Source organism: Leuciscus leuciscus (genome assembly GCF_965113295.1).
Source record: "Leuciscus leuciscus genome assembly, chromosome: 4".
NCBI classification, from domain to species: Eukaryota; Metazoa; Chordata; class Actinopteri; order Cypriniformes; family Leuciscidae; genus Leuciscus; species Leuciscus leuciscus.
Genome location: NC_138728.1, coordinates 17801132 through 17824793, shown reverse-complemented (window position 1 = coordinate 17824793; position 23662 = coordinate 17801132). Strand labels below are relative to the sequence as shown.

The 23662-nt window shown below is 37.5% G+C and overlaps 1 protein-coding gene and 1 long non-coding RNA gene across 6 annotated transcripts in view; both read left to right on the top strand.

Moving 5' to 3' along the window:
• The window catches only part of ppfia2 (PTPRF interacting protein alpha 2), a 160724-nt gene that overhangs the window by 85050 nt on the left and 52012 nt on the right, over window positions 1-23662 (top strand). The window lies entirely within an intron of this gene.
• LOC309497924 lies at window positions 13593-14635 on the top strand. Its single transcript, XR_014205758.1, has 2 exons — window positions 13593-14508; window positions 14561-14635. It is a non-coding gene; the product is annotated as an uncharacterized lncRNA (long non-coding RNA).

The window sequence follows — 23662 nt, the reverse complement described above, 5'->3', positions numbered from 1 at the left end:
GAAAACATTCATTTTTTATTATATATAAATATATTAAATATACTCTATTTTATCTGTTTTGCTACAGGGTTTGGTTAAAATATATAGATTTTTTCTAGAATTATATAGAATAAATTTAATTGCAATATTATGAAAAGACAAAACATTTTTATTTTGATGGATCATGTACTTTACTTCAGATATAAATATATATGAAATCTGATATATGATACCCAGAAATTGTATTATATCATTTTGAATTTGCATCTCTCAAATCTCATTTGTACTTCTGCAAAATGTTAGATTCAGTCTCTTTATTTGGTTTATTTTGATCTTTAAAAGGTATCTTAAAAGTATTAAAGTATCTTAATTTGCCACTACAAGTCTTTCATTAGAATGCTACTTTCTAGTTAAAATTGCATATAATGAACATATCCAATTAGATTTTGAATTGCTTGAGATCTTCTTGGTCATTCAGTCACATCCAACTCATTCCACATTCAAGGGAAGTCACGTTTCAGAGTTGAGGAGTGTACAGAAGACCTTAGTGCAACAATTACCCAAGGGGACCAAGCCAATCAGCGTACAACTCCTCTCTCCATTTCACTCTATTGCTTTTAACACGTTGAGTGAGGAGGAGTGGTAATTCAAAAACGAGACTCAATTAGATCGGAATAAATGAATAATATTTCCATAATTCGCAGTGTGTTGAAGGTTGACTGGTTGAGCTCTTGATTGAGCACTTGAGCCCACTGCTCTGTGGTTTCTCATAAACCTCTGAGTTCGTGCAGAACTCTCTCATGTCTTATTATGGTTTTATTATGAATCAGATTCTTCAAAGTCATTCATCTTCAGCGGGAATATATTAGTCACTTTTGAAAACATTCCCTTTTGTCATAGAATATTTATCTCAATACTAATTTGCTCCACACTAAAGTGAAGTGCCATGTATTTTTCACTCTCACTGCCCCTGCAGTATGCGGTTTTATGTGGGGCCCTTATTACATTTTGAACCAATTATATTCTGGTGAGATTTGTTTATCTAGAGTATTTTTTTTTTATGTTGATACTGCCTTATCTCTTGGTTTGCAAGGGCCCACAGACTTGCAGTACCATACATGACTGGTCTGTTTTTAAAAGGGCATACGGATTCATAGGCTTACCAAGCTTTTCACCAGATTCCCTCAAGGAATTCTGCACTCCCATTTCCATTCACACAACTGCCAAACTACCTTGACATGTGTTCTCAGTTCCACCATTGCAACCATATTCATTTAGTCCCACCGGTTGCCTCCTGTCAGTTCTGCTAAATGGAAGTCTTTCCGAATCTTTGAGAATGAACAATGTGGGGCTCTGACTTTTGAGCGAATTTATGGATGACCTGCAGTACGGGTCTGGTTTAACCTATTCGTAAAAAAAGAAGGGAACAATGTGTTCTCAATGGATTCATGAGGGTATTTGGGAAAATGTTGTACACTAAAAATAGCTATTACATTTTATCCAGCATATGGGGCTTTTTGAGTCACAGATACTAACGAGAATCACGTAGAATCATGACCGACAAATACGAATTCGTTCGACCAACAATGTTTTTCCAAACTGAACAAAGAGTTTATATTGAACAATCATCATGCATTGCATTATGTGGTTAGTATTATAGAGTGTACACAAACTGTAATTAAAAAATACAAATAGTAATGTAAGGACCTGACATTTTAATGCAGTATCATGAGAAAATATTTTGAAAATAAATATACAATAATTGTGGTAAACAGAATTAGCATAGTTGAAGGTTTGGTAGGATTTATGTTTTAGCTTGTTTATATGTTGGAGTGCCTCTGGGCTCACTCTTGGGCCATATTACTTTTTAAACACTATGAACTACCAGGTCTGGCATTTCTCTAAAAATCATAGTTTACACCCTGTTTTAATTCTATATTGATAGAAAAAGATTTGTGATATATTATTGCATGAGTGCAACTGCACAGCACTTTTGAAAATGTGGCATGTGTTGACGGATAGTTTCTTTTCAAGAAATGGCTAAAGACGCATCTTTTTCATCAACACTTGACCCTTTTATACTAACACTTACTATTCGATTTTGTATATCTATTTATTTGTTATTTATTAAAAGACAAAAAAACTTAAAAAAAACTTGCTACGTGTATGTGCTAGACTAACTGGGACTAGTCACAGCACTTACATATTGTTGCCATTTTGTTGGTTAGGTTGCTTCTATTGTTCTCCTCATTTGTACGTCACTTTGGATAAACGTGTCTGCTAAATGATTAAAAAAAAATTCTCCTAAAGGAGAAAACAGTTTGACAGACTTTAGTTATTTTCAGGTCTACTTTAAATTCAATGACAGCATGATTTCTCAATAGGCTTTGACATGAAACAACTCCACCTGTGTAGAGTCCCACTGGCAGGGTGTAACCTTTATCTTTTCTGGAAAGAGAAGAGAGGAAAGAAGCTCTTCTGAGTGACACTAATTCATTCCTGTGTGTGTTCTTCCTATTTGACTCACTTTCCCAACAGAGATTCAACATGGAACTGTCTGTTTGGGTGACCATTAAACACTCAGCAGCTTGCATAGGATGGATTTAGTGTGCAAGACAATATACTTGACCAAATAATTGTTACCTCAGTTTAAAAATGTTGTGCTCTGATAGACTGTTATAAAAGTTTCTCATGAATCCAGTAGTTCCTTTAAAAAAGACGCAGATGGTAATGCATTGGTGCTAGTGCAGTGGAATCTGGACTGGGTGATTTGTGGATCCCATTTCCCCTTTTTAGCTTTCTCTTTACATAAACCCCAATACATTTAAAAATGATCAAAGCTGTTACAAAGTGGCTGGTGCATGTAATCCAGGGACACTTTGAGCCATGGTGCTCATGTAGGAGATGCAGGCTTGAATCTAGCCTCAGTCATTTTCGGGTGTGTCTCTATTCATATAAATGTGTCAAAAAGCCAACAAATTGAATTTAGGTAAATTAAAGTGAAATTGTTATGAAAGTTATTGCGGAAGAAACAGATGTTGACTGAATCCCGCTATAGTCAAGAATCCTAAATTTGTAATTATAACACAATACTGTGGAAATATTCAAGGTTAAGTTCAGTAACCTCTTTAGTATAGCTTAACATTTTCATGGGTTTTACTATTCCCCAGTTGATGAGATTTGGCCATAATTAATAGCATGTCACCATGCCCTCCCACACTGGCTTAATGATCCTCTATAATTAGCATCTGTTTTCAGTGTGTCTGAGTTGTCGTGAGAGGGGTGCAGCCCACGGGAAGGTCCCCATGTATTTGCCATTGATTTAGCCTTTCTGTTTTTTTTCTTTCTCTATTCAGTCTCTCTCATACTGCGAGGAGGGTGGAAGATAAATGTGGCAGCATTCTGAATGTGTTCTAGTCAGGGTCTTGGTCTGAGATCAATGTTCATGGCAGGAACTTTGTGAAGAGCCAGTGGGGATTTTCTTGCTTTATGACTTCTGCACTAAACCAAAAAACCTTGATTGATCAGCATTCCCTTTATTTTTAATTCAAATAAAAAATAATTTTGAATTATTTTTAACGGTTAAGTGCATAATTTTTATACAGCTATCTTTACCAAACAGAACTATTTTAAAAACCGATTTCTTGGTCTTTACACTTTTCATCACTCTCAGAAAAGTCGCCATGTTAACATGAAGGAATTTTCCGTATAGATTTTTCAGTTGTTTTAACTTAAGTAAACTTTAAGTAACTTTAACTTTTAAGTTATTCCAACACCGTCTGCCTCTGATGGCTTCCAGTGTCCCTCTGACCCCTCAGTGGAGTGGAGTTATCACCAATCGTCTGCCTCTGGTGGCTTTCGGTTATTAGAAAGATATGTAGTAATGTTTTAGGTATATTTCTTATAAGCTTGTTTATTTATTTATTTCATTTAACAATATCAGTTTACACAGCTTGTTTATTTCTTAGGAGTGCCTCTGGGGCCACTCTTGTGCCACATTACATTTTAGCCAGTATGAGGTACCAGTGCCTTAATCTTTCAGTTTTATTTTAGGTTTTATTATTTTGTCTCTTTTATGAATTTAGTAAGACAAATTATTGCAGATTTAAAGGTGGCGTGATGCATTGTTGCTTTTCTACCATATTTAAGTAGAATATAACTTACTAATAGGTTGTTTTGAAGTACTGTACCACCTTATGATTTATTATAAGTATGATTCCTTAGCAAGAAACCATAGTGCACTTATCAGAAAGATGTATAGTAATGTTTTAGGTGGATTTCTTATTTTTGAGCTTATTTCTCTTGAGCCACAATACATTTTATCCATTATGAGGTATACCAGGCCCCGTATCTGTAAAATCACTTTAGCATTGTTAGTGTTCCCTTTGACTTTGGTGGTGTTTATTGTGCAATGCGTGTTCTCTATTTTAAGGATGAGAGTCACAGTCTGTCTGTATCAGTCAGCTTAGTTTGACTCTCTTTCATTAGTGCTTTCATCTCTGGTAATTAATGCACCTTCTATTCTCCAGACCTCAACACGCATCTGCACCTACTTTGAAGATGCTTCAACAAAAAAGAGGCACAACATATGGGTGGCTTAAAAAAAAAAAGCAGTTTCCATGGTAACCACCAAATTTGATGCTGGGATCTAAATAATTAGCTTAACGGCATATAATGAGTGTATGTGACTGTAGGGCAGAGATTGTTGCATGCTGTTGTGTCACTGTTTCTTGCAGCTGTTTTGCATGTTGTTTACCTTCTCCACTTACTAAAGACTAGCAGAAAATTAACCAAATCTGTTTTTGTTTTTTTGTTTTTTTCACATAGTGCCTAGAGCGTCACTTGAAGAAAAAGCTGAAAGTTTAATTTAATTTGACGTGGAGTGAAGAGTTTTGAAAGTCAGTGACATTAACTGTGCCAGCTTACATTTTAAGAACAGTAGAGCATTTTTTTTATGTACTGTAAAAGTGATCAGTGTTCTTCTCCTGTAATGTTCACAATATCAACAATGTACAACTGTTGATCACGACAGTGAAAAAGTGTTACTATGGCAGCAAAACATATGGAATATTTGAAAATGGGTTTCCAAGGTGATGCAGTTTGCGTGGTGTAGCTAAATGACTTAGGATGAATGACTAGAATAAATCTTACAAGATAAAGAGAACACATTTGTAAATGAGGGTAAATATATTAACGATTCAGTTTTTGCAGACAGGATTGTGGTCCTTATAATTTCAGTATAGTTTCAATAATTCTCCCTCTTTGGTTTTCATCAATGCATTGTGTGTAGATGCAGAAATCTGAAAAAAAATTATAAAAAATATATATATAGAGAGAGAGAGATGAGAGAGAGAGAGAGCTCTGTTAATAAAATGCTGTCATTGAGTCAGCCTGAATCAACTGTTACAATTTAAAATCCATATGCAATATTATTATCAAGCTGATTAAAATTTTGTCTCAAACGCCCCGTCTGAGGTATACTCTACCATTTGGAGTCAGTAAGATTTTTTTTTCTTTTCTGCAAGGATATATTAAATTGATCAAAAGTGAAAGTAAAGACATTTATAATGTTCCAAAAGATTTCTATTTCAGATAAATGCTGTTCATTGAACTTTCTATTTATCAAAGAATCCTGAAAAAAGTATAAATATTTCCACAAAAATGTTAAGCAGCACAACTGTTTTCAACATTGATAATAATAATAAAAAAATTCCCTGAGTAGCAAATCAGCATATTAGAATGATTTCTGAAGGATCATGTGACACTGAAGACTGGAGTAATGATGATGAAAATTCAGCTTTGCATCACAGGAATAAATTGCATTTTTTAAAATATATTGCAAAAATAATTATTTGTTACATCTGAAAAAAAAAAAGAAGGGTTTGCAACCATTTATAATATTCATTCTTGCTTCATTAAAAACTAAAGATGGCATTGTTTGACAGAGAGTATCACCATCTGCCGCCCAACAATTGCTCAGAGTGAGTTTGAGTTTCTGGTGTATTACTCACACTTTGACCGTGTCTGGCATTTGTTAATAGAAGCTCCTTGCTATAACATCAATCAACACTTTTATTACAAAAGCCAAGTGTTCTTGTGACTTCAAATGATTGTGACAACATTTCTTCAAATGTGACAGCCATTTAAATCCCCTTGACCACCTCTGTCTCTTCTAACACGGCAAAGATGGTGCATATGAAGTGAAGTACTGTATATGCTCAAATAACTGAATTCACCCTAGACTTTTTAATACAAAAAAAGGCTAATAAATATATTCCTTTGTATGTTTTGTTACAACTGAGCTAAATAGATTCATTATGAGCTAAAAACCTTAGCATAGTATATTATGAAATTTGACCATTTATAACATTCATGAAGTGATAGAATGTTAATATACCAAATACCAAAATCTGCTTTTTATCATTGTAAGTGACTGTCTATAAAACATGGTCAGTGCTCGTGTAGACGGTGCACAGGGTTAAACACACAAAGACAAAACACCATCACACATGACACTTAAATAACGCAATAAACACAAAATGTAACACAAAACACCCTAATGTACATTATCAATAAAAAAAAAAAAATATATATATATATTTATATATATCATATGTGGATGTGTCATGCAGTGACTTCAGTTTTTCGCTGTAAATTGTATGGTTATTTATAGTTTTTACTTGCAAAAACCTTGACAACTGTCAAAGAAAATTGTAAAATAGCATATAATGTGATGTTAGACATTTACAACTTTTCACTGTATGGTAAGGTAACTTGCAGTAACCTTTTACTCTAGTTATAATTACAGCAGTGTAATATCAAACTTTCTCAGAAGCATTATGAATTCACTGATTCCCATAGATGTGTAGGGCTTCCTAATATAGCACAAATGGGAAAAGGTAGATTATTTATTGATGCGATCACACACTTCCAAGCAGATACAGTATTATGTAAGTTCATAGTCAGAGAAGCACTTTTAGTTGGATGTGCCATCGACTTTCTGTTGACCTTCTAACATTTTTCATTGTGTGACTTGTCACATCATTTTAACCTGACGCTTCACCTTCACATGAACCTCTGTCTTCATTAAAAAACCATTGCAGGATTTTGCTCCCTATGCACTCGGGACCGCTAAAAGTTCAGCGTTTTTATTGTTGCCGCGCATTTAAGGCAAAGGGATCGAACGCATCCTGAGAGAGAAAGCCAAGTCTAGAGGGTGAATGTTTCATGTGTAGTTTTGGGATGTTTTACAGCCCTTCTGCCCTTTTGTCTGACAGAATCATCAATCTGAATTGTGCGATTCCCTCGATTAAACATTCATGCTGGATTCCTCGAAGGCAGGAGTTGCTGGAAAGATAACGCTGGCCTACGGGACTGACTCTAGAAACCTGAGATTGATGGGACAGAAAAATAGGACCCAGATTTTTGTCTTTAGTGCCGTGAATTTTAGCAACGACCCTTAATGTGTCTGTTGTTTTTCTTCAGCTGTTTAATAGATGAAGACTTCCTGGCGCCGATGTGTGGGTACTTGTGTTTGTGAGTGTTTGTATACCTGAGATGTGGCGTGCAGTCTGAGCGTCTCGTCTCTGACTCCGCAGACGAATGTGATTATGTTTTTCTGGCCTGCAGAGCGTCTGCAGGAGGTTAATCATCTCAAACACAGAGAAATCTCAGAGCTCAAACCACAGCACTTTTCTGACAGCTTTAGACTGGAGATAGAATGTATGTGCATGAATATGAAGCAGGATTGGGAAGCTGCTTTGAAACTAACTAAACCACAGTCAAGCTACCCTTCTAAAAACTTATAGTTAGTTGCACTACAAGCTATTTACACTATCATTCAAATCATATCGTTGGGGTTGGCAAGATTTTTTTAGTTTTCATCTTTTGCTCACTCACGCAGCATTTGCATTTTAATAAGAAATACTGTAAAAACAGTAATTATGTAAAATAATATTACACTTTGAAATAGCTGTTTTAATATATATATTTTAAAATGATTGATTCCTGTGATGCAAAGCTGGATTTTCAGCATCATTACTCCAGTCTTAAAGGGATAGTTCACTTTGAAATAAATGTTTGGTATGTTTTAGCTTACCTCAAGGGCATCCAAGATGTAGGTGTCTTTTTTTCCGCAGTAGTTTCAATTTTGATATTTTTAGGTCAAACCGTTCTTGTCTGTCAGTCATATAATGCAGGTCGATGGTCACTGTCTCAAAGAGCAAGCACAGAGTCCAAATTAAAACAATTCCCCGTCGTCCAAATTAAACAATTCCCCATCGTAAGTACACATTGATGGCCTAAGACACGAAACGAGCGGTTTGTGTGAGAAAACGAACAGTATTTATATCGTTTTTACCACTTATACGCAGCCATGTCCAAGTGATCTGATCTGACGTGTGCGCAGACTGGTGCATAGATATATACACTAGATGTCGCCTTAAAGACATTCGTTCCAATGAACTGCCGTAGACAAGGCGACATCTAGTGTATATATCTATGCACCAGTCTGCGTACACGTCAGATCAGATCACTTCGACGTGGCTGTGTACAAGAGGTAAAAACGATATAAATACTGTTCGTTTTCTCACACAAACCGCTCGTTCCGTGTCTTAGGCCATCAATGTGTACTTACGATGGGGAATTGTTTAATTTGGACGACGGGGAATTGTTTTAATTCGGACTCTGTGCTTGCTCTTTGAGACAGTGACCATAGACCTGCATTATATGACTGACAGACAAGAACGGTTTGACCTAAAAATATCAAAATTGAAACTACTGCAGAAAAAAAGACACCTACATCTTGGATGCCCTTGAGGTAAGCTAAAACATACCAAAAATACATTTCAAAGTGAACTATCCCTTTAAGTGTCACATAATCCTTCAGAAATCAGTATAATATGCTGATTTGACGCTCAAGATTTTTTTTTTTTACTATCATCAGTGTTGAAAACATTTGTGCTGCTTAATATTTTGTGGAAACCATGATCCATTTCAGGATTATTTGATAAATAGAAAGTTCAAAAGAACAGCATTGTAACATTATAAATGCCTTTACTGTCACTTTTTGATCAATTTAATGCATCCTTGCAGAATAAAAGTATTAATTTCTTAAAAAAAAGAAAAAAAAAAAAAAATTAGCTGACCCCAAACCTTGGAAACTTAAGTTTGAGCCCAGTGTAAATGCATTATTTTAATTATAGAAAAAGGAATAGAAAAATAGAGTACACTGTCCGAATCAGACCAATAAAATAATAGTAAAAATTGCCATTTTGGCTCAAGCTGATATTGTCACTTATATCATTTGGATCCATAGTTTCAATTAAAAATGTTGATTAGTGCCGAATATTATTAGAGAATATTTGTTCTTTTTGTGAATAGGCCCTTTCTTCCTAAAACTAACATAACTGGAGGTGAATACGGCTGCTTCATTCTAGACGGTATGCATTATACAAGACCATTTTTGTAATACATGTAGAAATAGAGAACGGAAAAAATATAAAACTCATGGCCATTTGTCTCTGCATTGCTTTTTCCCAGCATTCTCCTGTAGTACAGCAGACACAATAAATCCATGTTTTAGTGAACTCTCCTTATAGCTAGCCAACCGTGACAGAGGTTTGGATGTGCGGAAAGGCCCGCTCACAGTGCCCTAACTAATAAACAAAAATAGGGAGGGAGAGAGAGAGAAGAAATGCTACAGTGGTGCTGCGGTTTTTTGTGTGCATCATATTTCGATATATAGTTCACCCCAAAATGAACTCATGCTGTTATTTTTGCATGGAACAAAAAATATATGCCTGCAGAATCTGAATGCTTCAGCCAAGTTAAAGATTTTTCCTATTGATTTTTCCCTATCGTATGACTTCAGAAGACTTTGTTTATAGTACTCAAATCACATGGACTATACTTATGGGGGGTTTTTTGTGAAGGGAAAAGTGGAAATATGCTCTAGACAGAAGTAGATAAAAAAAAGAAAAGTTAGAACAGTGTGAAAATGTGAAGTTTCAAAGGAGCAGTGGGGTGAGAAAGTGAGTTGTGATGGGATGTGCAGAAAACTGCAGGAGAAATCTAAATCTGGAGGAGCAAAGAGGGTCTTACTGTGGATTCCCAGTAGGAAAACAATACCTCCGAAACCTCTTGAGACATTCCTGGTGATGCAGAAGGGAATAAACCCTCCCAATTCTGAACCTTCGCTGATATCTGCTGTCAGAAAAACACTCCCGCAAAGCAACTCATGTCTTTTGAAAATCCAAATCTTAAAAATAACTGGTGAATTAGTGGTTTAATGGACTCCCAAATGGAGCCATCCGTGCCACTGTGATGTTGAATCCTGCAGAGCTCCTGTGGGGCTTGAAGCACGTCATGAGCGTGTGAGTTTTTGAGAAAGTGGTTTGGCATTTGCCGTATGAGATCGTAGATCATCAGTTTCTTCTCCATTGAGCATGTGCTGATCCACAGATTTAGCTTTCACCACAGATGGGCGTAAAGAATTACAACATAATGTGCAGTATAATTATAAACAGTTAAATATTACTTTATTTCAAAACCCTCACTTGCTGATGTATTTTCACATTTGTTTATTTGTTTGTTTTTTACCAAACATGAAGAAATGGTATATTGCACACGATTTGAAGGGATAGTTCACCCAAAAATGAAAATTAATTTCATTTACTCACCCTCAAATCACTCTATGCCATAAGATTTTTGTTCATTTTTGTTTGTCTGTCCCTCCACTGAAAGTGGATCTCAAACGTGCTTGCTTGACATGTAAGAACCAATGAGGTTTGTTCTCTCAAGTCAAGCAAGTACTGTTTGGTTAAGATTCTGTTTACCATGTTTGATTTGCTGTATGCACGTGTTTATCAATGTTTATATGTGAATGAAAGCCTAAATTAATTATGTTTATCTTGTAAAGCATTCATGTCTCTTCAGAAGATTAATTCAGAGGATAAAACCACTCTATTTATGTGGATTTCTTTAACGATGTCTTTATGAAACATTAAAGTTTTGGGGGGGTGGACTTTGAATGGAGGGGCATAAATCTCTCAGGTTTCTTCACAAAAATGTCTAGATAAAATAAAGTAATATTGGTTTGTAACAACAGGAGGGTGAGTAAATGATGACACAATGTTAATTGTTGGGTGAACTATCCCTTTGTGTGCTTATAAAATGAATATCCTGTTTAAAATAAAGCAAGAGTGATGTATGGCTGTCCAGTATATCCAGTAATGCCCTTCAGATGCCCACTTCAAGTTTTCTGCCCTGTTAGAACACAGTGATGCTCACTTTCAAATGGATGTTTTATTAGGCACAAAAACCTTAACAGATCCTCCCCTGTGCTGGAAGACCTTTAAGAAAATGCCAGAGATTCACAGCACCAGATGTCACGCTAATGCAAAGTGAACACTTGCTTCGGGCCCCGGCACTCCTGCCTCTACCTTTGTGTGTGTGTCTGTGTGTCTGTCTGGCTGTTTGTAAGTGTGCCACTGCCAGTGTGTATCTGTCAATCGGTGAACAAATCTGATTTAGCATTGCACCACTTTGCCTAATAGTTGCCATAACTCTAGGTGGCAAGAATGAGTCCGTCCTGACCTTTCAAACTTTATTGGCTTGGCGCGGTCTGGCAGGACACAGGCAACTTTTATTTACGGACCGTCTCACCTCGTGTGACGCCCGGCCGCTATCCACAGGGAACTTCCCAGTGTGTCACAACGGCTGCCACACTTTATTGCCTTAGAACGCCTTCAATTTATGTTAGACTCTCATGACACGGGCCGACCGAGTGCCAATCGCAGACTATGGGAGAACAAGCTGGGCAAAGAAGATAAGCTCAGAGCGCGACGAGAAGCCGTTAACTACAACAAGAAATGTGGATCAGAGTGGAGGTCAAATCCACGGATTAAACAACATTGTAAATATCATCAGAAGCCTTGACGGTTTAATAAACGCTGGTGTGTGAAGTTTGTGAAGATTGGAGACACAAAAGTCAAACGTTTTATCTTGGTCATCTGGTCTTTTAGTGATAGATGTTTTTGGACTTGATTTGAATAAAACCCTATCCTTAAGTATAAAAGTTTGGTTGATTGATGACCCATTGATAAGCTGTTGATAGATACGCCATGAGTGTTGCTTCAAGTCATATTTTTCTCCAGTTTTATCTGGAGACCAGACTGTTGTTGAGACTTTTTTGAGGCTCTTTTGACTTGGACCAGTATTTTTTGTCACTGTTGTCTTGTATAAAACTTGTCAATTCTGAAAAATTTTCTGAGGCCGTGATACATTAAACATGTAGTTAAACATGCAATGTTAGGACAGTCTTCGAATTCCATGCTTAATTTTGTAGAGTGATCTGAGCAGATGGTAATGCAATGCATTTCTTCTTGTGTCAGAGCACAATTTAAATAACTTGGGGTGTTACTCAGCTGGTCTGTTTTACTTACTACCGCCCCGAAATCAGTTACTAGTGCCTAAGGTGGGGGATGATGGGTGCTGTAATTGCAGGCAATTAAGAAATGATCCACTGTTTGCAGTAGATGCACTTAACCTTTTTTCAACGGTTCAGTAATTTGTCCACAACAATTTTACATTTCAAGTTGTTTCTTTGAAAGGTAACACCATCTTTGGCTTCCTGGAGTGCAACTGTGTAAAATCAATTGGGCAGCATTTTTCAACTTAGCTCAGGGGGAGACCCATCTGCGCCTGGTACGAGACGTTCTTTCTTTTTTCAAAACACTTTCTCTGTCGTCTCATTTTTCAATTGAGTCCTTTGTTCTAAAGTAGAGTGTAATAAGAAAAGGTATCAGTGTGGCCCAGCATCAAGAACCCAATGAAATGGACTGATTTCATAGACGGGCCTCCACAGAGACTGACTGAGAGACAGAATAAAGTGAGGGCAAAGGTCACCCGAGTGCAAATGGCCATCGTTGCAACCGCTGCTCCTCTCATCCAAAAGAGAGAATTGCCTCTCCAAAAAAAAAAGACAAAAAAAAAAAGACAAAAGTAATGTTTAGCGCGTTGTCTTTCTAAAGTAAGTCAGTTGACAGAATGGATTGCTGGGGGTGTACATTTAGAGTTATGAATATGTGGGATGTGGGATGATGTGGCTTAATGGTTAATGTATATGGATTGGTTACCACAGTTGTAGGTTCAATCCCAAAAGAGCTGATACCACTTTAGTAGTTTAGTTAGTTTTCAGCGCAGTTTAGTGGTTAAAGTAGTTTTAGTCATTTTATGTGCTTTTGTCAATTGTATTATTTTACATTTCTTTTTAGCTTTATTTTTTCAGTTTTAGTAATTTTAGTACTGTAAAAAATGTCAAAACAGTTAACAATAGTTTAGTTAACAATAACAACATGAAGTTAGCTAACTAGACAGCTTATGCCATGGATGAAAGCTATGTTGAAATACTTTCACAATGATTTAATTTCTGCCATGTTCTTCTGAACCAATTCATTGGAGATACAAGTCCAAATGCATCCAATACTTTGACACATTATCAAATCATGATTTGCTACTTGCTGTTGCTACGAGGAAGTTGGTTTATAAGGAAAAGTACATTTTTACTTGACAAATGTATGTGTTAGTATGCAAAACGAGACAACTAGACATTGTATTAGGGCTGCAGCTATCGATTCTTTTTGTAATCGATTAATCTAGCACTTAATCGGTCGATTAATCGAGTAATCGGATAAAAAAAATGTGTGTGTTTTTAAACAACCAAAACAAATAATGCATAACGAAAATGAGGTATTTATTCCAACTCCAACATTTGGCTCCAAAACTAAGCCTATTTATTGCAATCTTGACCCATTTAGTGTTTATAAGTGCCAGTGCCAACAATTATATAACAAGACAGTTAAGTCAACTTAATGTAAAACATGTATAACATGTAAAACTATCAATACAAACTTAAATAGTAAAGGCCATTTGGCCTTAGTTTTGTCTTCTTAATACAACATTACAAAAAAAGGATTGCACCTTCTGCAAATTACCCACTGGAGAACAAAAATAAATGAAATGAATATAAAATATCAAGCCCAACAGGTACACAATGTATACAATTAAAAAAAAAAAAAAAAGTGTAGCTTTGAAAAGGGGAATGTTTTATTGCAAATATGCATTTTGTTAAATAGAAAAAGAACAGCATTTTGTTTTTCACTTAGGCTAGTTTAAGTATATTATCACGTTTTGTAGTATTATATATTTTTTGTTAATTGAAAATGTTCTATGCTCAATTACTTTGGTAGCTGATTATATCTTCCCCAAAAGTACGAGTGGATTGGAGAGGCTGGGGAGTTTCATTTTTTGTTGTTGTCTGTAACTATTTGGCAGACGTGACAGACTACAAACAAGGTCTCGCAAAGACTGCAATACAATATTTGTTCCTCCATCACGTCCCGGTGTATACAGTGAATGCATGCTGAAATTATTGTTGCGTGGCTACATAAAAGTTTAAGCATATGCATTGCCGCAATTGGTCTGACTGGCGCGTGTGAGAGACGAGGGTGCGTGTGTGTGTGTGTGTGTGTGTGTGTGTGTGTGTGTGTGTGTGTGTGTGTGTGTGTGTGTGTGTGTGAAGCGGTTCTTTTTTTAGGCTATACTCTCTTGCAATTGAACGTGAATACGTTTACTACTTAAAAACATCAAAGCTAAACATCATATCTAGTCAAACCGCATCACGACATCATCACTACAAATACAGTATGGGATTAAAATCAGTGAAAATCAATGTATAGGCTTAGGCACGGGCGGAAATATTGGCGCTGGGTCAAAAAAAAATGCGGGACAGAATCGTTACCTTGTTTCAGCGACGCTGGAAGGAAGCGATCCCAAACTTTAGACATTCTCTGCCGTTTATGGACATCTTTACTCTCCGCCATCGCGCCAACTAAATTCAAAATGTATCACGCGCTATGGTGTGCTTCCTGAACACTGAACAACGGTCCGTGTGAAATCAGATCCCTGCGCGTATAGTGCGCGTCATAGGAATTTAACGAGGCTTCGAGGCAGAGTTTTTGCCTCGAGGAATTTTTGTAATCGAGTAAATCGAGTAACTCGATGAATCGTTTCAGCCCTACATTGTATCATGAACCTAGCATAGAAATGGCCTCAAAACTATCAGACATTGACCAAAAGCCCCAACATTTTGATAGTTTTTTAATAGGCTTCAGCATAGGGTAGTTCTGGACAAGACTGTCCCTTTATTCTGTCGGAACATCACATGAAAGTCATGGACGCAAATACCATCTGTCCTAGTTGTGTGGCTAGGAATTAAGATTCTGTTCTACCCTGCTTTATATCTGCTCAACATTGTGCAATAGAGCAAGCAGAGAAGATTCACGCACGTGTATCTGCTCGCATTCTTTATCACCTAAATTACGTCGCCTATCAGGCCTCAGTCTCTGATTAACAAAGCATTTTTGAATGATCTACGGAAGGATTTCTCACCGCACGTGAACTGAGTTCTCACAAGTGAATATTCTTAAACCAATCACGACGGCTTCTTACGCCTGCTTCTAGAGGTGATTTATGGGTACGTTCGCCCTTTTGTTTTATCTGCCTTATACAGAGACGTTCACTGTGGTTATCTAATCTGACAGTTATTGGTTTCCGGTTTTGTCCACTTTCAAAGGCAGGCTGACTTTAATAGCATATACATGAGCAGCTGCCTTCTAAGAGAGCGTTCTATATGGAACCTCATAAGTCACTGATTTGGAACTCTCTACATAGTCAGCAACTTTATGTGCTACTCAAATACAGTAGTGCTCCTTACATGAAACACACTGGGGATGTGAATCACAGTTGATCATTAGAGCTTGACGCTAACATGCTGCTGCTTTACCGTGCATTACTATAACACATTGTCATTCTAGAAATAGATCAAAAAAGGAATTTTACACAAAATAAAGTTGAAAAGTGAGTGAAAAAGTTGAAATATTTTAAAGGTAAAGAGGACATTTGTATAAAGGTTTTGTAGAAGAAGCTTGATCAAATGGGTTCTCCTTAAAAGTCAGCAACTTCAGACTCCATTCATCTTGTTCATTGCTGTTATTCACAGCTGGTTAATGGGTGATGCATGGGCTGACATTTGCAGAATGTGTGAGTGTGTGTTCGTGTGTGTTCTGCTGCCTGACTGCTCCACTAGATTGGTTTTAAATTGAGAATGTGTGACACTCATTACACGAGGGTGGGCCTGTGTTCTCATTCGTCCCTCAGCTTTAGTGCCCTGCAATTCAAAGAATGGATTCTTGAAAAATAAATTCAGCATATGTTTATGAATAAGTCAGTGATTTGCTGATTTTCCCATTAAAAAACTTGCAGAACCTGCCACATGTTTCACAGGGGAATATAAAGGTCATTGCAAATATCTGACCTTTGTTTTGCATTGGAAAGGACTAAGGTGGGCCCTCTCCTCTCCTCTCCTCTCCTCTCCTCTCCTCTCCTCTCCTCTCCTCTCCTCTCCTCTCCTCTCCTCTCCTCTCCTCTCCTCTCCTCTCCTCTCCTCTCCTCTCCTCTCCTCTCCTCTCCTCTCACTATTATTGCTCTGTCCTTGTTACCCTTTTGTCTCCTGCTATTAAAGTGAAGTTAGCAAGCTGTGTTGTCACTGTGGGTTGCTGCTATAGCATGCTGGGTTTTGTTTCCTTAAAGACGGCACAAAACTGGAATCAACTAGCTTATTTTAAGTTCCACGCAACCTGCTGCTTTATTTTTTTTCTTTTATCCTGATGTTTATCACTACATGTATCACAAGTTGACTTTTCTTATGGAAAAACCCACTGACAATAGACTAGAATGTTGTGAGTGGTTTCCACAGTGTTTGCATTGTGGTTTTTAGGGTCTTCTGGGTGGTTTCTAAAATTCATCGCTAGTCTGTGGAATATTTTTCACCAGTTTTATCATCCAACAGTTGACAATTGTTAGTCCGATCGCACCTCTCCTCAACAAGCCGCATAATTTGAGATATCATTCATGTCCGTCACAAACGATAGAGGATTCGTCATCTGCTGAAGTTTAATATTACAGTTAAGGGTTTGTAATATTAATAATGGGGCTTGCAAACTATTGCATCAGCAGATGTTAATATAGTTCCTTTAACGTGGTGGTACTTCTTGATTTTGTTTTAACTGTGGATCAACCAGAATAGCATCTTTGCACTGTCACACTGGTCCTGTGCTTGTTAATGACTGTCATGAGGAGGACAAAATTAGCAGACAACGCCCCGTGAGAAGCACTAAATCCCTAGGCGATAATTACCCCCTCTGCAGATTTATGGGCGGCTCTACATCCGAGTGTTGACCCCTCTGTTGAGTTCTGCAACCAAAGGTCTGAGTAAATCAAGCCCAGTGGTCGCCCCATCGCACAGACCCTGGGTTCATACGGACACACGAGTCAGGGGACAGCGCTGGAGTGGGTCTGTGGGCTGCTGATGGATTTATACAGGTTTAACTTCAAACTGCCGTCCTCCTGCTGAGGGAGAGATGGTTAATACAGGACGTGCGCACGCTGTCAGGGGACCAGGTCTACAGGGGAAGCCTGTGTTACAAATTGCCTTGGATTGTGGGGAATCAAGCGCTTTGCATTAGATTTTTCAGGCAATTAAAAATGAACGATTAGAGTGTTAATTCAAAGTTGACTTGACCTCTCATAGCATTATGTTTAATTAAATTATAAACTGTTGAATGCAGATCATCCCGTTAAAAAAGAATATAGTTTCTGCCACCGTTATTATTAATTAAAGGTGGGGTATGTGATTTGCAAAACGGCCGGCAGATTTTGAAAATACTCAACTCAAATGGTCCTACCTTCTTTCCTTTGGCTCCACCCATCCAAAGAACATGAGAGGGATGGGGGGAGATGGTACGACCGTTTGATTGACGCACTTACTGTCCAATGATTCTAGGTGGTCTTGGAAATGATTGGCTGGAGTTTTTCGAGTCCTGCCCGTTCCACAGATGATTAAATTGCTTAATTTTCATTTCAGTGCTTCTAACTCAGTGGCTGTAAGGGGGTTAGGAATAGGATTTCAAGTGATTTTGAAAAAATGGCCAAAAAAGAGAATTACATACCCCACCTTTAACAGTTTGGGCCATTATTGTGAAACATTAAACAAATTTCCATGTCTGTACCCTCATATAGAGGCTGACTTTGACCTGTTTCTGCAAACGACCTTCAAAAAAAAAAAAAAAAAAATGCTTCTTGTTTTGCTTCTTGAAGAGATGCTGTTCATATGTGACCTTCCTAAATATTTAAAGGAAGGAAATAAGTCATGCTGAGTGCTGATGGTTATATAGGTCTTTTCCCATATGTAATGCCATTGGTTAACTCTGGCTAGATGCTTTACTGACCTGGCCGGCTCCAAACGTGTATGCAATTCGAAGAAGAATTATGCCATTGCAGAGTGTAAGGTTTTAATACAGATACATTGGAGTGTTAAGAGTGGAAGCAGATGAGACTATCGGAATTACTATCGAGAAGGGTGAAATATTACTGATATTGGTATCGAATAGTGACAATTGTGCATGCATGTATAAACTGGTTTCATTAAACAACTGTATCATAAATTTGAGAATTCTGCTGTTACTGTCTAAAGAACTAGTTTCGAAAGCCTTGCGTGCAATGCAGACTAAGGCAGGAACACTGTTCGCCACACGATACATCTGTGAGATTGCATGGACCCCATGGGACATTCTGTAAATAAAGCTTTACAGCCTCCATTAAAGATTCATAAAATGCAGTACACATCCTCAATCTAGAGTTTAATGGGTCTGTGGTTATATATCATCCATGTAGCTGTTCAAATTTCTGTCTGTCTCTATAGTTTTTGATTTGTTTATGATGAAGCATGGCTCCTCACTTCTCTGCAGTTTTTATTGTATTTCTTTAGTTATTGTGCTGCACAATGGGAATGCTCTATCCTGCCAATTTACATGAACGCTTCTCAAGAACCGCAGGTGCATTTGAAGGTTATCGTTACAGAGGCTGTTTGATTTAAAGTCTTAAAAACTCTCTCTGAGTTTGTACGGTTCATGTCCTACACAGTCCTTTTATCCATTCCCTGCTTTAAACGGCCCGTCGCTCCCAGGAGTGTGTCTTATCCTGCTGAAAAAGAGTGTTTTTGAGTCAATCCAAATAGAATGAATGAGATGTGCCAGGGCTTTCACACCGACTGGTTGGCATTCTTCGAGAAATTTCTTTGTAGGCCTTGTCAAACCCAAACGTCTCAAAATAAAGTGCTATTTCCTTGGGGAAGACCAGGTTTGGTCTGTTTCCACAATGCAGTTCTTGCATTTGCCTTTCAAATGGGGTAGCCTTTGTTATTCAGACTTTACACTGAGGGTGCTGTCAGTGTGAGATTGCTGACCTACATGGTTTTGGTGCCTTTTTAGATTACATGAAATGGAGTTAAATGAATAGTTCACCATCCTGTTGTTCCAATCCCATATGATTTTCTTTCTTCTGGGAAATACAAAAAGAAATATTGAAGAATGTTCACGCTCCTTTCCTTACAACAATACTTTCAGTGAGCCCGGACGGTCAAGATCCAAAATCGAATAAAACTATCATAAATGTAGTGACATGTCAATTCTAAAGATATATGATGGTTTTGTGGTATAGAAACAATCTAAAATGTAATTAGCTTCTGCCATAGATCTCATATCTCATTGACACTTCTGCATACAACAAATTGGAATAAATGCAAATGACATTTGAGAGCTATGGCGGAGTGGAAGATTTTCAGAGCTTGACAGCCCCCAGTCACCACATTTGTGGTGCGAACATTGTCCAAAATGTCTCGTTTTGTGTTCTATAGAAAAAAGAAAGTTATATAGGATTGGGAATAAAAAGTAATGGGATTCAAATGACATGAGGGTTAATAAATGGTGACATTATTTAATTTTTCAACTTTCCAACTCACCTGTAAAGCAAAGCCTAAGTAAAAGACTGTTAGTATGTACCACTTTGCCATGGTAAAACCCCAGGAGGAAATAAGTTAACCTTTATAGCTCTGCGTACAGTACATTGACAAATGTAAAATTTACCTCTTTAAAACTGGGTTAAAATTAACATTCACACCCTGCCTTGAACATTTTAACATGTTTATCCAATTTTTTCCTCTCATCGTTGTTTAAAGCGGTGTAGAACATGTTGTAATTATGCCTGTCTCTCCCCTTAGACTAACACCTCTGCACCACCACCTCTCTAATCAACACTTTTTAATTAGCGCTTTGCTAACTCATCCACAGTGACGTGTGTGCCAAACTGAACCGAGTGAATTCTGCTAGACAGCCGTGTCGTCAACATGCCCATTATGGGCATCTGCCAGCAGCGGCCCTCTGGGCCCTGGCGCCGTCTATGTATGGGATAACTATGTTGAGGAAGGAAGTTGCTTTTCATGAGATATTCTGGAGTCAAAGTCCTCAGACTGGTTGAATCCTTCCAGGCTTCTACTCATTACTCTATATGAGGAGTAGTTATGACATATTATTGTCTTCAGCCAAACAAGTAAACTGTCATGATAAACCAAGGCACAATGCAGAACTTAATCTGCTCTATGGACTTATTGTTATAACCAGCTGTGATCACACAGTAAGACAATTACTTGGTTTCTTTTTTTAGCTCGTCATCCACAGCGAAATCTCATTTGTCCAAAATCAAATTATATAGCTGTGTATTAAAGTATGTCCTTATTGGCTGTGATTATTGTTGCTTCCTAGAGGAAATGCTTTGTATCTAATTCTCAGAGGTTGCTTTTTAATTCAATTCAAGCTTATTTGTATACCGCTTTTCGCTGTACATATTGTTTTAAAGCAGCTTTACTGAAAATTGTTGTTTCAGTGTTATAATTTAGGAAGTATTCTGTTAACAGCCAGATTATTGTACTAAAGTAATGTCATTTGTAACCTGTAATCTGGATCCAAACTAGAGCTGGCGCAATCTGTATTCAGGGATTGGCATTCCTAGGAAGAAACAGTGAAGCAAAGGAGAAGAATTAGCATTGCTGTTGTGCATAGCATTTTAGGCAGAAAATGATCATGTGTGTTTGGTACTATTTCATCAGATATCATTATAGTACAAGAGTTCTGAATTATGTTTTTTTTTCGTTTAACTATCAACTTTATCTCGTATGTTTAAAATTGTTTGGAGAAATAATAATAGACGCTAATGAGAGTGTGCATAAATAACGAACTTGAATAATTTTGTTTTAAAAGAATTTGAGATATTTTGAAATCTTCACGTTGAAATCTCAGATTTCAGAGAGCAGTTTGAGATAGCCAGGAGCTCTCTGAAACTACATGTGAGATTTACTCAGGGGAAAAAACTTTTGAGAAACAGGAGACTAATGAAAAAAAGTCTGATTGCTCCATTTAATTTCATGTCTAGGGGAAACAGTTGAGATCTTATTTGTGATTTTTCTTTTCTTTCCTGTGGCTCTGCACTCGGTTCACTCTGCTGGAAATTTGTCAAGTTGTTACACGTGGATCTCCTCTATGTTTTTCAAACTTTAATCCCAAGTTAACTTCTTTTTTGATCTTGAGTTAATTGACTCTGGTTAAGCACAGCATATAACTTAATTTAACACAACTTTGCTTATAATTAACGACGCCCTGCGCCAGAACAAGTTTGTGCTGAATTGCGGTGCCATCTGTAATCGGTGTAAAATGTAAACAGTGTGAAAAATTATAATCTGGACATTGTTGTCCAAGGATTAAAAATGATCCTAAATTATTTTAAGTGTGAAAATCCCATATTTAGTCTTGATTTCAGTATTTACACAACACCAGTAACATGGTAGATTGTCCAGTAATGAGATATACTTTATAAACTTGAGATGAGAAAATGTGTGCTCACCTTTTACACACTGATGGGACCATCGCACACTAATGAGTTTGTCAGATGTTGATCCAATGCTTTACACATTTACCACCTAAGGGCAGTATTGGATCCCTGCTCTGTGAATTTGGTTTGATCTTGGATCAGCGACCTTTGACTTCAGAAAACACTTCAGGGAGGTTTGTTTCAGAGGCAGAGCTGCCAGAGGGAAGTTTTGATCATAACTGATTGGAATTCTAGCACATGTAGAGCTGGTTTGTTGTTAGTCTGTGTTTCTCTGCATGGGTTCACTGGTGTATGTTCACAGATATGAATCCTAAAGCTTCCCAAGATGCAATCTGTGAGATCCCATCTTATTTGTTCTTTGAAGATTTTAAACGGGATTTACTTTAGGCAAAGCTACAACATCAAGCCTGGATACTTCTTTGCTCACACACATTTTTTTCTTTTATAACACCACATAATATCTGCAATCAATACATCACAGCAAAAGATGGTGGTTGCGTTAAGATACATAATGGAAGACAGCCTCATACAATGAGTTCACACTCAATGCAACGCCTCACAAACTAACACAAGACTTCTACTGGGGTCTTTGATGGCCAGCTGGATTGAGTCATGTTTGATTATCTCTCTATAATCAGAGGAGCCTTGCAACAGAGGACAGGCTTAGATCAATACCACAGTGAGTTATTTTCCTAGACAGCTACCTTTGCACGATCCCAATCACTCCTGTCTGCTGGTTGGGCGGCAGGGTTGTCATTGTCTACCAAGTTCATGTTTATCAATCGAAGTGTCCGCTATAGAGATTTCAACTCTTGCCTATTTAAATAAGACCTCTAATCCTTGCCATCAGTCAAACGCCAGACAGACTCATCATAGAGATAATAGTCCAAAAATGTAATTTTATTCTGGCTGTACCCCTATCCATCATGAAAATAGTGATGCCCATTAGATTAGAAATGTGGCACATTTTTAGCCCACTCAGTCATAGTTGAGAGATGGATGATGAAGGGAACTTTTAAAATGTATTGTCATGTATGGCTTGTTTCCACCGAGTGGTACAGTATGATTTGGGATGGTAAACCCTGATACTGTCTGCGTTTCCACCGCCAACTTTATAGGCGTGGTGTTTGCTGGAAAGAAGGGATCGACGTCATTCTCGTGCGAAAAAGAAAGTGACTCAGTAAACAACAACAATGATACCCAGGATATGCACCTGATGTGTCGACCATGGTACATTGCTGCGTGCCGACATTGTGTTGCAACGGTATTGTGTTTCAACTGTATATAAAAAAATGGCGCCTCTTTTGTTGTGATTCCACTTGTAGCACGCTCAAGCGACGATTCTCTGTCAACCAATCAACATTCTGCGGTGAGTCTAGCTCCACCCTTTAGGTACTGGACTACTGTGCTAGTAGACCCAATGGAAGGGTCACAAAAAAGTAGTATGGTACGGTTCGGTATTTTGGTATAATTCACAGCTTCTGACAGTCGAAACTAATAATTGCATATCGTACTCTACTGTACTGTACCGTACCGCTCTGTGGAAACGGGCCATTAATGTCATAGTATATTCAAACAGGTACAGTTTTGGCTTAGATTTGGCTCTGAATTGATTCATTGTCTTTTTTTTTACTTCTGCCTGTCACTAGAATGATTCATTGTGTGTATTATTAAACTGTTTCCAAGGTTGAGGTTATAGGGTTGCAGGGTGACTTCAATCTGTATTGTTCATCAGGTTTGCTTGCAAAACAATTTCATCACTACTTGCGTCTTGTTCCATATACAGGCCCTAGTCAATTCCTGGCCCCATTCCTGCCATTTCTGAAATCCTCTTAGTGACACT